Source organism: Phyllobates terribilis, unplaced genomic scaffold, assembly GCF_046119375.1.
Source record: "Phyllobates terribilis strain yellow unplaced genomic scaffold, ASM4611937v1 Scaffold_7__3_contigs__length_470593459, whole genome shotgun sequence".
Classification (NCBI taxonomy): domain Eukaryota; kingdom Metazoa; phylum Chordata; class Amphibia; order Anura; family Dendrobatidae; genus Phyllobates; species Phyllobates terribilis.
Window position 1 is genome coordinate 144,730,477 of NW_027362767.1, and position 12,851 is coordinate 144,743,327.

The following is a 12,851-nucleotide window of genomic DNA, read 5'->3' on the forward strand; positions in this document are numbered from 1 at the left end:
TACTATAATACTGCCCCTATGTACAAGAATATAACTACTATAATACTGCTCCCTATGTACAAGAATATAACTACTATAATACTGCTCCTATGTGCAAGAATATAACTACTATAATACTGCTCCTATGTACAAGAATATATCTACTATAATACTGCCACTATGTACTAGAATATAACTACTATAATACTGCCTCCTATGTACAAGAATATAACTACTATAATACTGCCCCTATGTACAAGAATATAACTACTATAATACTACTCCTATGTACAAGAATATAACTACTATAATACTGCCCCCTATGTACAAGAATATAACTACTATTATACTGCCCCTATGTACAAGAATATAACTACTATAATACTACTCCTATGTACAAGAATATAACTACTATAATACTGCCCCATGTGTACAAGAATATAACTACTATAATACTGCTCCCTATGTATAAGAATATAACTACTATAATACTGCTCCCTATGTACAAGAATATAACTACTATAATACTGCTCCTATGTGCAAGAATATAACTACTATAATACTGCTCCTATGTACAAGAATATATCTACTATAATACTGCCACTATGTACTAGAATATAACTACTATAATACTGCCTCCTATGTACAAGAATATAACTACTATAATACTGCCCCTATGTACAAGAATATAACTACTATAATACTACTCCTATGTACAAGAATATAACTACTATAATACTGACCCCTATGTACAAGAATATAACTACTATAATACTGCCCCTATATACAAGAATATAACTACTATAATACTGCCCCCTATGTACAAGAATATAACTACTATAATACTGCCCCTATGTACAAGAATATAACTACTATAATACTGCCCCCTACGTACAAGAATATAACTACTATAATACTGCCCCCTATGTACAAGAATATAACCACTATAATACTGCACCTATATACAAGAATATAACTACTATAATACTGACCCCTATGTACAAGAATATAACTACTATAATACTGCCCCTATGTAGAAGACTATAACTACTATAATACTGCCCCTATGTACAAGAATATAACTACTATAATACTGCCCCCTATGTACAAGAATATAACTACTATAATACTGCCCCTATATACAAGAATATAACTACTATAATACTGCCCCCTATGTACAAGAATATAACTACTATAATACTGCCCCTATGTACAAGAATATAACTACTATAATACTGCTCCTATGTACAAGAATATAACTAATATAATACTGCCCCCTATGTACAAGAATATAACTACTTTAATACTGCCCCATATGTACACGAATATAACTACTATAGTGCTGCCCATATGTATAAGAATATAACTACTATAATACTGCTCCTATGTACAAGAATATAACTACTATAATACTGTCCCTATGTACAAGAATATAACTACTATAATACTGCCCCTATGTACAAGAATATAACTACTATAATACTGCTCCTATGTACAAGAATATAACTACTTTAATACTGCCCCATATGTACAAGAATATAACTACTATAATGCTGCCCCTATGTACAAGAATATAACTACTATAATACTGCTCCTATGTACAAGAATATAACTACTATAATACTGTCCCTATATACAAGAATATAACTACTATAATACTGCCCCTATGTACAAGAATATAACTACTATAATACTGCTCCTATGTACAAGAATATAACTACTATAATACTGCTCCTATGTACAAGAATATAACTACTTTAATACTGCCCCATATGTACAAGAATATAACTACTATAATACTGCCCCTATGTACAAGAATATAACTACTATAATACTACTCCTATGTACAAGAATATAACTACTATAATACTGCTCCTATGTACAAGAATATAACTACTATAATACTGCTCCTATGTACAAGAATATAACTACTACAATACTGTCCCTATATACAAGAATATAACTACTATAATACTGCCCCCTATGTATAAGAATATAACTACTATAATACTGCCCCCTATGTACAAGAATATAACTACTATAATACTACTCCTATGTACAAGAATATAACTACTATAATACTGCCCCATGTGTACAAGAATATAACTACTATAATACTGCTCCCTATGTATAAGAATATAACTACTATAATACTGCTCCTATATACAAGAATATAACTACTATAATACTGCTCTCTATGTACAAGAATATAACTACTATAATACTGCCCCCTATGTACAAGAATATAACTACTATAATACTGCCACTATGTACAATAATATATCTACTATAATACTGCCCCTATGTACAAGAATATAACAACTATAATACTGCTCCTATGTACAAGAATATAACAACTATAATACTACCCCTATGTACTAGAATATAGCTACTATTATACTGCCCCTATGTACAAGAATATAACTACTATAATACTGCCCCTATGTACAAGAATATAACTACTATAATACTGCCCCCTATGTACAAGAATATAACTACTATAATACTGCCCCTATGTACAAGAATATAACTACTATAATACTACTCCTATGTACAAGAATATAACTACTATAATACTGCCCCCTATGTACAAGAATATAACTACTATTATACTGCCCCTATGTACAAGAATATAACTACTATAATACTACTCCTATGTACAAGAATATAACTACTATAATACTGCCCCATGTGTACAAGAATATAACTACTATAATACTGCTCCCTATGTATAAGAATATAACTACTATAATACTGCTCCCTATGTACAAGAATATAACTACTATAATACTGCCCCATGTGTACAAGAATATAACTACTATAATACTGCTCCCTATGTATAAGAATATAACTACTATAATACTGCTCCTATATACAAGAATATAACTACTATAATACTGCTCTCTATGTACAAGAATATAACTACTATAATACTGCCCCTATGTACAAGAATATAACTACTATAATACTGCCCCTATATACAAGAATATAACTACTATAATACTGCTCCCTATATACAAGAATATAACTACTATAATCCTGCTCCCTATGTATAAGAATATAACTACTATAATACTGCCCCTATGTACAAGAATATAACTACTATAATACTACTCCTATGTACAATATAACTATTATAATACTGCTCCTATGTACAAGAATATAACTACTATAATACAGCTCCTATGTACAAGAATATAACTACTATAATACTGCTCCTATGTACAAGTATATAACTACTATAATACTGCTCCTATGTACAAGAATATAATTACTATAATACTGCCCCCTATGTACAAGAATATAACTACTATTATACTGCCCCTATGTACAAGAATATAACTACTATAATACTACTCCTATGTACAAGAATATAACTACTATAATACTGCCCCATGTGTACAAGAATATAACTACTATAATACTGCCCCTATGTACAAGAATATAACTACTATAATACTGCCCCTAGGTACAAGAATATAACTACTATAATACTGCCCCCTATGTACAAGAATATAACTACTATAATACTGCCCCTATGTACAAGCATATAACTACTATAATGCTGCCCCTATGTACAAGAATATAACTACTATAATACTGCCCCTATGTAGGTTGCTATGAGGGTGACAATTCTATGTGACGTAGATGAGACATAATGGTAGTATGGGTGCAGCGGGTGCTCAGTAACAGTCCTGCTCGGTTCTGCTGCCCCCGGCTGCTCGCTTATGAGACGTTGGTACCAACTATATGGAAATGTTGCGCTTTGTCTCCGCCGCTCAGTGTGCGATCATCTAACATTCATCTTTCCTCCTCCGTTCCCTGCTCCGCTGACGTTTTCTGACAGAATGTAAATTTCCCTAATTCTGTCTAAATGATACAGAGTTGAGGTAGAGGTAATCCAGCATGCGAGGCGTTACATCAAAGGACAATATGAAACATCCTAACACTGAGGGTTCAGATTGTCTGCCTTCACTGTAACACTAAATAAACTTCGATTGTCAGCTCTTGGGCACAGAATTTCACTAGTCGTGACTTAAAAGATCCAGACCTTGTGCTGAATAGATTGTCAGCTCTTGGGGGCAGAGGGTATTTTTGGCGATGAAGGCTGTAAGGTGTTACAAGGGTTCGGAGCAGGGGGTATGTAATGCGATTATGGCCCCAAGGGGTGTCGGGTAAATGGCATTTCTCCGGGCACAGCGCTGTGGGAGGGGAGGAGGGGGTGCCCTGCGGCACACGGAGATACTCCGCACACAGACCTCAGGGACCGGACTGTGCAGACACAAAACTCCCTGTCCAAGCTCCCAGCACGGTTTCGACAGCCATTGTTTCGAATCTTGGCAGCCTGACAGCGCCGGTATCGCGTCGGGAGGAGGAAGAGACATGAGGGGGTTAACTCCGAGAACAGGGGCTTTTAGATAAAAAGGAGGGGTGCAGAGCCAGGTCCAATGCTCAGGGTCCGGTTACCTCGCTCTCAGAGAGACCCCCCAATACTGGCCCCATAACAATGTCTGGGATACAGAACGTTACGTCTCCAGTCTCCCAGCTGTTCCTACAAGTCCTCGCCTGTATCTATCGCCCTTATTATAAAGTGCCGCCAAGTCGGTTCTCGACTGCTCACTTAGACCGGTAGAAACAAAACAAGGTTGTATGGTACCTTCACTCCCCCATATGGTGTACTGTCACACACTGTACAAATAACCCTGCCATACAGTGCCCATATAACTATGCTTATGCTGGCTACAACCTATGCTATACTGCGCTGCCACCACTTACCATGAAAACACCCCAAAGTGTACAGTAAATACCGCCATACAATGCTCAAATAATACCAATATACTGTCAGTGAATAACACTGCCACACACTGACCAATAACAATGACGAACAGTGCTGTAATCGTACACATATTGCTCCGCATGGTATATGCTGCACGTATCCTACACATAATGCTCCGCATGGCATATAATGCACGTATCGTACACATATTGCTCCGCATGGTATATGCTGCACGTATCCTACACATAATGCTCCGCATGGCATATAATGCACGTATCGTACACATATTGCTCCGCATGGTATATGCTGCACGTATCCTACACATAATGCTCCGCATGGCATATAATGCACGTATCGTACACATATTGCTCTGCATGGTATAAGCTGCACGTATCGTACACATACTGCTCTGCATGGTATATGCTGCACGTATCCTACACATAATGCTCCGCATGGCATATAATGCACGTATCGTACACATATTGCTCTGCATGGTATATGCTGCACGTATCGTACACATACTGCTCTGCATGGTATATACTGCACGTATTATACACATATTGCCCTGCATGGTATATACTGCAAGTATCGTACACATATTGTTCCGCATGGTATATACTGCAAGTATCGTACACATATTGCTCTGCATGGTATATGCTGCACGTATCGTATACATATTGCTCTGCATGGTATATGCTGCACGTATCGTACACATACAGCTCTGCATTGTATATACTGCAGGTATCGTATACATATTGCTCTGCATGGTATATGCTGCACGTATTATACACATATTGCTCTGCATGGTATATGCTGCACGTATTATACACATATTGCTCTGCATGGTATATACTGCAGGTATCGTACACATATTGCTCTGCATAGTATATGCTGCACGTATCGTACACATACAGCTCTGCATGGTATATACTGCTGGTATCGTATACATATTGCTCTGCATGGTATATACTGCAGGTATCGTATACATATTGCTCTGCATGGTATATGCTGCACGTATCGTACACATACAGCTCTGCATGGTATATACTGCAGGTATCGTATACATATTGCTCTGCATGGTATATGCTGCACGTATTATACACATATTGCTCTGCATGGTATATGCTGCACGTATTATACACATACTGCTCTGCATGGTATATACTGCAGGTATCGTATACATATTGCTCTGCATGGTATATCCTGCATGTATTATACACATATTGCTCTGCATGGTATATGCTGCACGTATTATACACATATTGCTCTGCATGGTATATGCTGCACGTATTATACACATATTGCTCTGCATGGTATATACTGCAGGTATCGTATACATATTGCTCTGCATGGTATATGCTGCACGTATCGTACACATATTGCTCTGCATGGTATATGCTGCACGTATTATACACATATTGCTCTGCATGGTATATACTGCAGGTATCGTATACAAATTGCTCTGCATGGTATATGCTGCACGTATCGTACACATACAGCTCTGCATGGTATATACTGCAGGTATCGTATACATATTGCTCTGCATGGTATATGCTGCACGTATTATACACATATTGCTCTGCATGGTATATGCTGCACGCATTATACACATATTGCTCTGCATGGTATATACTGGAGGTATCGTATACATATTGCTCTGCATGGTATATGCTGCACGTATTATACATATATTGCTCTGCATGGTATATACTGCACGCATTATACACATATTGCTCTGCATGGTATATGCTGCAAGTATCGTACACATATTGCTCTGCATGGTATATGCTGCACGTATCATACACATATTGCTCTGCATGGTATATGCTGCATGTATCGTATACATATTGCTCTGCATGGTATATGCTGCACGTATTATACACATATTGCTCTGCATGGTATATACTGCAGGTATCGTATACATATTGCTCTGCATGGTATATGCTGCACGTATCGTACACATATTGCTCTGCATGGTATATGCGGCACGTATTATACACATATTGCTCTGCATGGTATATACTGCAGGTATCGTACACATATTGCTCTGCATAGTATATGCTGCACGTATCGTACACATACAGCTCTGCATGGTATATACTGCAGGTATCGTATACATATTTCTCTGCATGGTATATACTGCAGGTATCGTATACATATTGCTCTGCATGGTATATGCTGCACATATCGTACACATACAGCTCTGCATGGTATATACTGCAGGTATCGTATACATATTGCTCTGCATGGTATATGCTGCACGTATTATACACATATTGCTCTGCATGGTATATGCTGCACGTATTATACACATATTGCTCTGCATGGTATATACTGCAGGTATCGTATACATATTGCTCTGCATGGTATATGCTGCATGTATTATACACATATTGCTCTGCATGGTATATGCTGCACGTATTATACACATATTGCTCTGCATGGTATATGCTGCACGTATTATACACATATTGCTCTGCATGGTATATACTGCAGGTATCGTATACATATTGCTCTGCATGGTATATGCTGCACGTATCGTACACATACAGCTCTGCATTGTATATACTGCAGGTATCGTATACATATTGCTCTGCATGGTATATGCTGCACGTATTATACACATATTGCTCTGCATGGTATATGCTGCACGTATTATACACATATTGCTCTGCATGGTATATACTGCAGGTATCGTACACTTATTGCTCTGCATAGTATATGCTGCACGTATCGTACACATACAGCTCTGCATGGTATATACTGCTGGTATCGTATACATATTGCTTTGCATGGTATATACTGCAGGTATCGTATACATATTGCTCTGCATGGTATATGCTGCACGTATCGTACACATACAGCTCTGCATGGTATATACTGCAGGTATCGTATACATATTGCTCTGCATGGTATATGCTGCACGTATTATACACATATTGCTCTGCATGGTATATGCTGCACGTATTATACACATATTGCTCTGCATGGTATATACTGCAGGTATCGTATACATATTGCTCTGCATGGTATATCCTGCATGTATTATACACATATTGCTCTGCATGGTATATGCTGCACGTATTATACACATATTGCTCTGCATGGTATATGCTGCACGTATTATACACATATTGCTCTGCATGGTATATACTGCAGGTATCGTATACATATTGCTCTGCATGGTATATGCTGCACGTATCGTACACATATTGCTCTGCATGGTATATGCTGCACGTATTATACACATATTGCTCTGCATGGTATATACTGCAGGTATCGTATACAAATTGCTCTGCATGGTATATGCTGCACGTATCGTACACATACAGCTCTGCATGGTATATACTGCAGGTATCGTATACATATTGCTCTGCATGGTATATGCTGCACGTATTATACACATATTGCTCTGCATGGTATATGCTGCACGCATTATACACATATTGCTCTGCATGGTATATACTGCAGGTATCGTATACATATTGCTCTGCATGGTATATGCTGCACGTATTATACATATATTGCTCTGCATGGTATATACTGCACGCATTATACACATATTGCTCTGCATGGTATATGCTGCAAGTATCGTACACATATTGCTCTGCATGGTATATGCTGCACGTATCATACACATATTGCTCTGCATGGTATATGCTGCATGTATCGTATACATATTGCTCTGCATGGTATATGCTGCACGTATTATACACATATTGCTCTGCATGGTATATACTGCAGGTATCGTATACATATTGCTCTGCATGGTATATGCTGCACGTATCGTACACATATTGCTCTGCATGGTATATGCGGCACGTATTATACACATATTGCTCTGCATGGTATATACTGCAGGTATCGTACACATATTGCTCTGCATAGTATATGCTGCACGTATCGTACACATACAGCTCTGCATGGTATATACTGCAGGTATCGTATACATATTGCTCTGCATGGTATATACTGCAGGTATCGTATACATATTGCTCTGCATGGTATATGCTGCACGTATCGTACACATACAGCTCTGCATGGTATATACTGCAGGTATCGTATACATATTGCTCTGCATGGTATATGCTGCACGTATTATACACATATTGCTCTGCATGGTATATGCTGCACGTATTATACACATATTGCTCTGCATGGTATATACTGCAGGTATCGTATACATATTGCTCTGCATGGTATATGCTGCATGTATTATACACATATTGCTCTGCATGGTATATGCTGCACGTATTATACACATATTGCTCTGCATGGTATATGCTGCACGTATTATACACATACAGCTCTGCATGGTATATACTGCAGGTATCGTATACATATTGCTCTGCATGGTATATACTGCAGGTATCGTATACATATTGCTCTGCATGGTATATGCTGCACGTATTATACACATATTGCTCTGCATGGTATATACTGCAGGTATCGTATACATATTGCTCTGCATGGTATATGCTGCACGTATTATACACATATTGCTCTGCTGTTGTGCATGGTCGGGGCAGCTGAAGGGTTAATTGTTCCCAGTCCTGATCCCAGTGTGGAGATTTCCAGTCCTGTGAGCTCCCAGCAGAGGATGGAGAGTGTGACCAGGAGCAGATCCATCAGTCACAGCTGGAGAGGCCGCTGCTTAACTCCTCACCCGCTGGAACAGATTGCCGAGTAGCAAGGGTTAATGCTGCACTTCTCAGTGATGAGGAGGGAAAGGAGAGTCAGTCTGGGTTCAGGGCTGTGTGTGTGTATGTGTGTAAGTATGGCTGCACACACACAAGTACACAAATGTGTGTGTAATGTGTGTATATCCATTGCTTCATTTGTGTTTGTGTGTACATATGTACATGTGTGTGTATACATGTGTGTATATATGTACGTGTGTGTGTATACATGTGTGTACATATGTACATGTGTGTGTATACATGTGTGTATATATGTACATGTGTGTGTGTATACATGTGTGTATATATGTACGTGTGTGTGTATACATGTGTGTATATATGTACGTGTGTGTGTATACATGTGTGTATATATGTACGTGTGTGTGTATACATGTGTGTATATATGTACGTGTGTGTGTATACATGTGTGTGCATGATATGATATATAAACCTTTGTGCATGTATCACTATGTGTGTCCACATGGATCTGTGTGTATATATGAATATCCATGTCTCTGTGCAGTATGAACCTACCTGTGTGAGGTTTATGTATGTAACTGTCTCTGTGCTTGTTTCTGTATCTGTGTATTTGTATCTGAATGTATTTTTGTCTGTGTATATAAATATATATTTTAGTGTTTGTTTCTGTATGCATGTGTAGAACTTTCTGCACATATTATACCATTTTGTATACATATGTATTTTTCTTGTGTATGTATGTATGTATGTGTAATATATATATATGTATGTATATATATATATATATATATATATATATATATATATATATATATATATATATATATATATATGACACTTATTCCACGGCCCTGTACTATGTGGTATAGACAGTAAGACGAGCACATATATTGACAAAATATAAATGCACAGTATATACATGACGTGGACATACACATCTATAGGTGGTCCGGGTATATAAGTGTATACCGCACAGTATATACATGACGTGGACATACACATCTATAGGTGGTCCGGGTATATAAGTGTATACCGCACAGTATATACATGACGTGGACATACACATCTATAGGTGGTCCGGGTATATAAGTGTATACCGCACGGTATATACATGACGTGGACATAAACACCTATAGGTGGTCCGGGTATATAAGTGTATACCGCACGGTATATACATGACGTGGACATAAACACCTATAGGTGGTCCGGGTATATAAGTGTATACCGCACGGTATATACATGACGTGGACATACACATCTATAGGTGGTCCGGGTATATAAGTGTATACCGCACGGTATATACATGACGTGGACATAAACACCTATAGGTGGTCCGGGTATATAAGTGTATACCGCACGGTATATACATGACGTGGACATACACATCTATAGGTGGTCCGGGTATATAAGTGTATACCGCACGGTATATACATGACGTGGACATAAACACCTATAGGTGGTCCGGGTATATAAGTGTATACCGCACAGTATATACATGACGTGGACATAAACACCTATAGGTGGTCCGGGTATATAAGTGTATACCGCACGGTATATACATGACGTGGACATACACATCTATAGGTGGTCGGTGCACACCGCAGATCTGGTTATGGAGCCGCTGACAGTGTGTATATGGGGGGGACCTGCGGATAACGTTGTCCCGTGGACACAGTCAGACATAATTGCTGCCCCCCATCCTCCTCCTGGCACTGATCACCTGCCCCCCCCCCTTACTCCTGGCAGTGCCCACCTGCCCCCCACCCTCCTCCTGGCACTGATCACCTGCCCCCCCATCCTCCTCCTGGCACTGATCACCTGCCCCCCCATCCTCCTCCTGGCACTGATCACCTGCCCCCCCATCCTCCTCCTGGCACTGATCACCTGCCCCCCCACCCTCCTCCTGGCACTGATCACCTGCCCCCCCATCCTCCTCCTGGCACTGATCACCTGCCCCCCCATCCTCCTCCTGGCACTGATCACCTGCACCCCCCTCCCCACCTTACTCCTGGCAGTGCCCCCCACCCTCCTCCTGGCAGTGCCCACCTGCCCCCCACCCTCCTCCTGGCACTGATCACCTGCCCCCCCATCCTCCTCCTGGCACTGATCACCTGCCCCCCCATCCTCCTCCTGGCACTGATCACCTGCCCCCCCATCCTCCTCCTGGCACTGATCACCTGCCCCCCCATCCTCCTCCTGGCACTGATCACCTGCCCCCCCATCCTCCTCCTGGCACTGATCACCTGCCCCCCCATCCTCCTCCTGGCACTGATCACCTGCACCCCCATCCTCCTCCTGGCACTGATCACCTGCACCCCACTCCCCACCTTACTCCTGGCAGTGCCCCCCACCCTCCTCCTGGCAGTGCCCCCCCACTCTCCCCATAACTTCCCCCGAGCAGTGCTGTGTCCGGCCATGGCTGACAGCTGCCATCCCGGTGTTTCCCGAGTGTGAGGAGACAATGGCCGGGATAAGCGGAGCAGGGACGGCTCTTACCTTGCCGGCGATGAGGGCTCACTTTCCTTCTATTTTGAGGGTCGTTTCTGGAAACAATGGTCTGTGAGAGTGTTGGGGTCCGGCCGGGGCGGCACATGCCCCGGATTCCTGGGCAGGGGTGCTATAATTCCTGGTGGTGTGAACGTTGCTCCTTTCTCCAAACTGAAGGCAGAGAAAAACAAAACTACTGCATGCCAGGATCTCGTAATCCTCCGCCGCCCCCGATCACTCCCTGCTGCTGACGACCAATGGCTGCCCACTGCCTGCCCACCCCTGGCTGCACAGCCCTCCTCCATCACCGCCCAGACCTGCTGTCAGCTGTCACTGCCAGCTCCTGCAGCACGCCGAGGGTTAACGTCCTGAGAGGCCGCTGTGGGCGACGCACAGCTGAGGGCTTGTTACAGTGGGTCAGTCTGTAGGCTGGGCTTGTGTCAGTGAATGGTACATACCTAATATTTCTCATAGAAGAGGAATCGTTACAGTGTGTCATTGTGGTGTGTAGTCCTCCGTCAGGTCAGTCTGGTGTACACAGTCCTCCGTCAGGTCAGTCTGGTGTACACAGTCCTCCGTCAGGTCAGTCCAGTATACACAGTCCTCCGTCAGGTCAGTCTGGTGTACACAGTCCTCCGTCAGGTCAGTCCAGCATACACAGTCCTCCGTCAGGTCAGTCTGGTGTACACAGTCCTCCGTCAGGTCAGTCTGGTGTACACAGTCCTCCGTCAGGTCAGTCCAGCATACACAGTCCTCCGTCAGGTCAGTCCAGCATACACAGTCCTCCGTCAGGTCAGTCTGGTATTACACAGTCCTCCGTCAGCTCAGTCTGGTGTACACAGTCCTCCGTCAGCTCAGTCTTGTGTACACAGTCCTCCGTCAGGTCAGTGTTGTGTACACAGTCCTCCGTTAGGCCAGTCTGGTGTACACAGCCCTCCGTCAGGTCAGTC

The 12,851-nt window shown here is 41.1% G+C and overlaps 1 protein-coding gene across 5 annotated transcripts in view; it reads right to left on the reverse strand.

Moving 5' to 3' along the window:
• Positions 1-12,141, reverse strand: part of SEMA6C (semaphorin 6C) — a 146,039-nt gene extending 133,898 nt beyond the window's left edge. For 3 of the 5 annotated variants that reach the window (XM_073639380.1, XM_073639379.1, XM_073639378.1), the window contains exon 1: positions 11,911-12,140. The gene's annotated coding sequence lies outside the window, so the exon portion shown is untranslated. Of the gene's footprint in view, positions 1-11,910 lie in introns of all 5 variants that reach the window. The other 2 variants (XM_073639377.1, XM_073639376.1) reach the window with 1 other exon arrangement.
• Between the last annotated feature and the right edge of the window lie 710 nt (positions 12,142-12,851).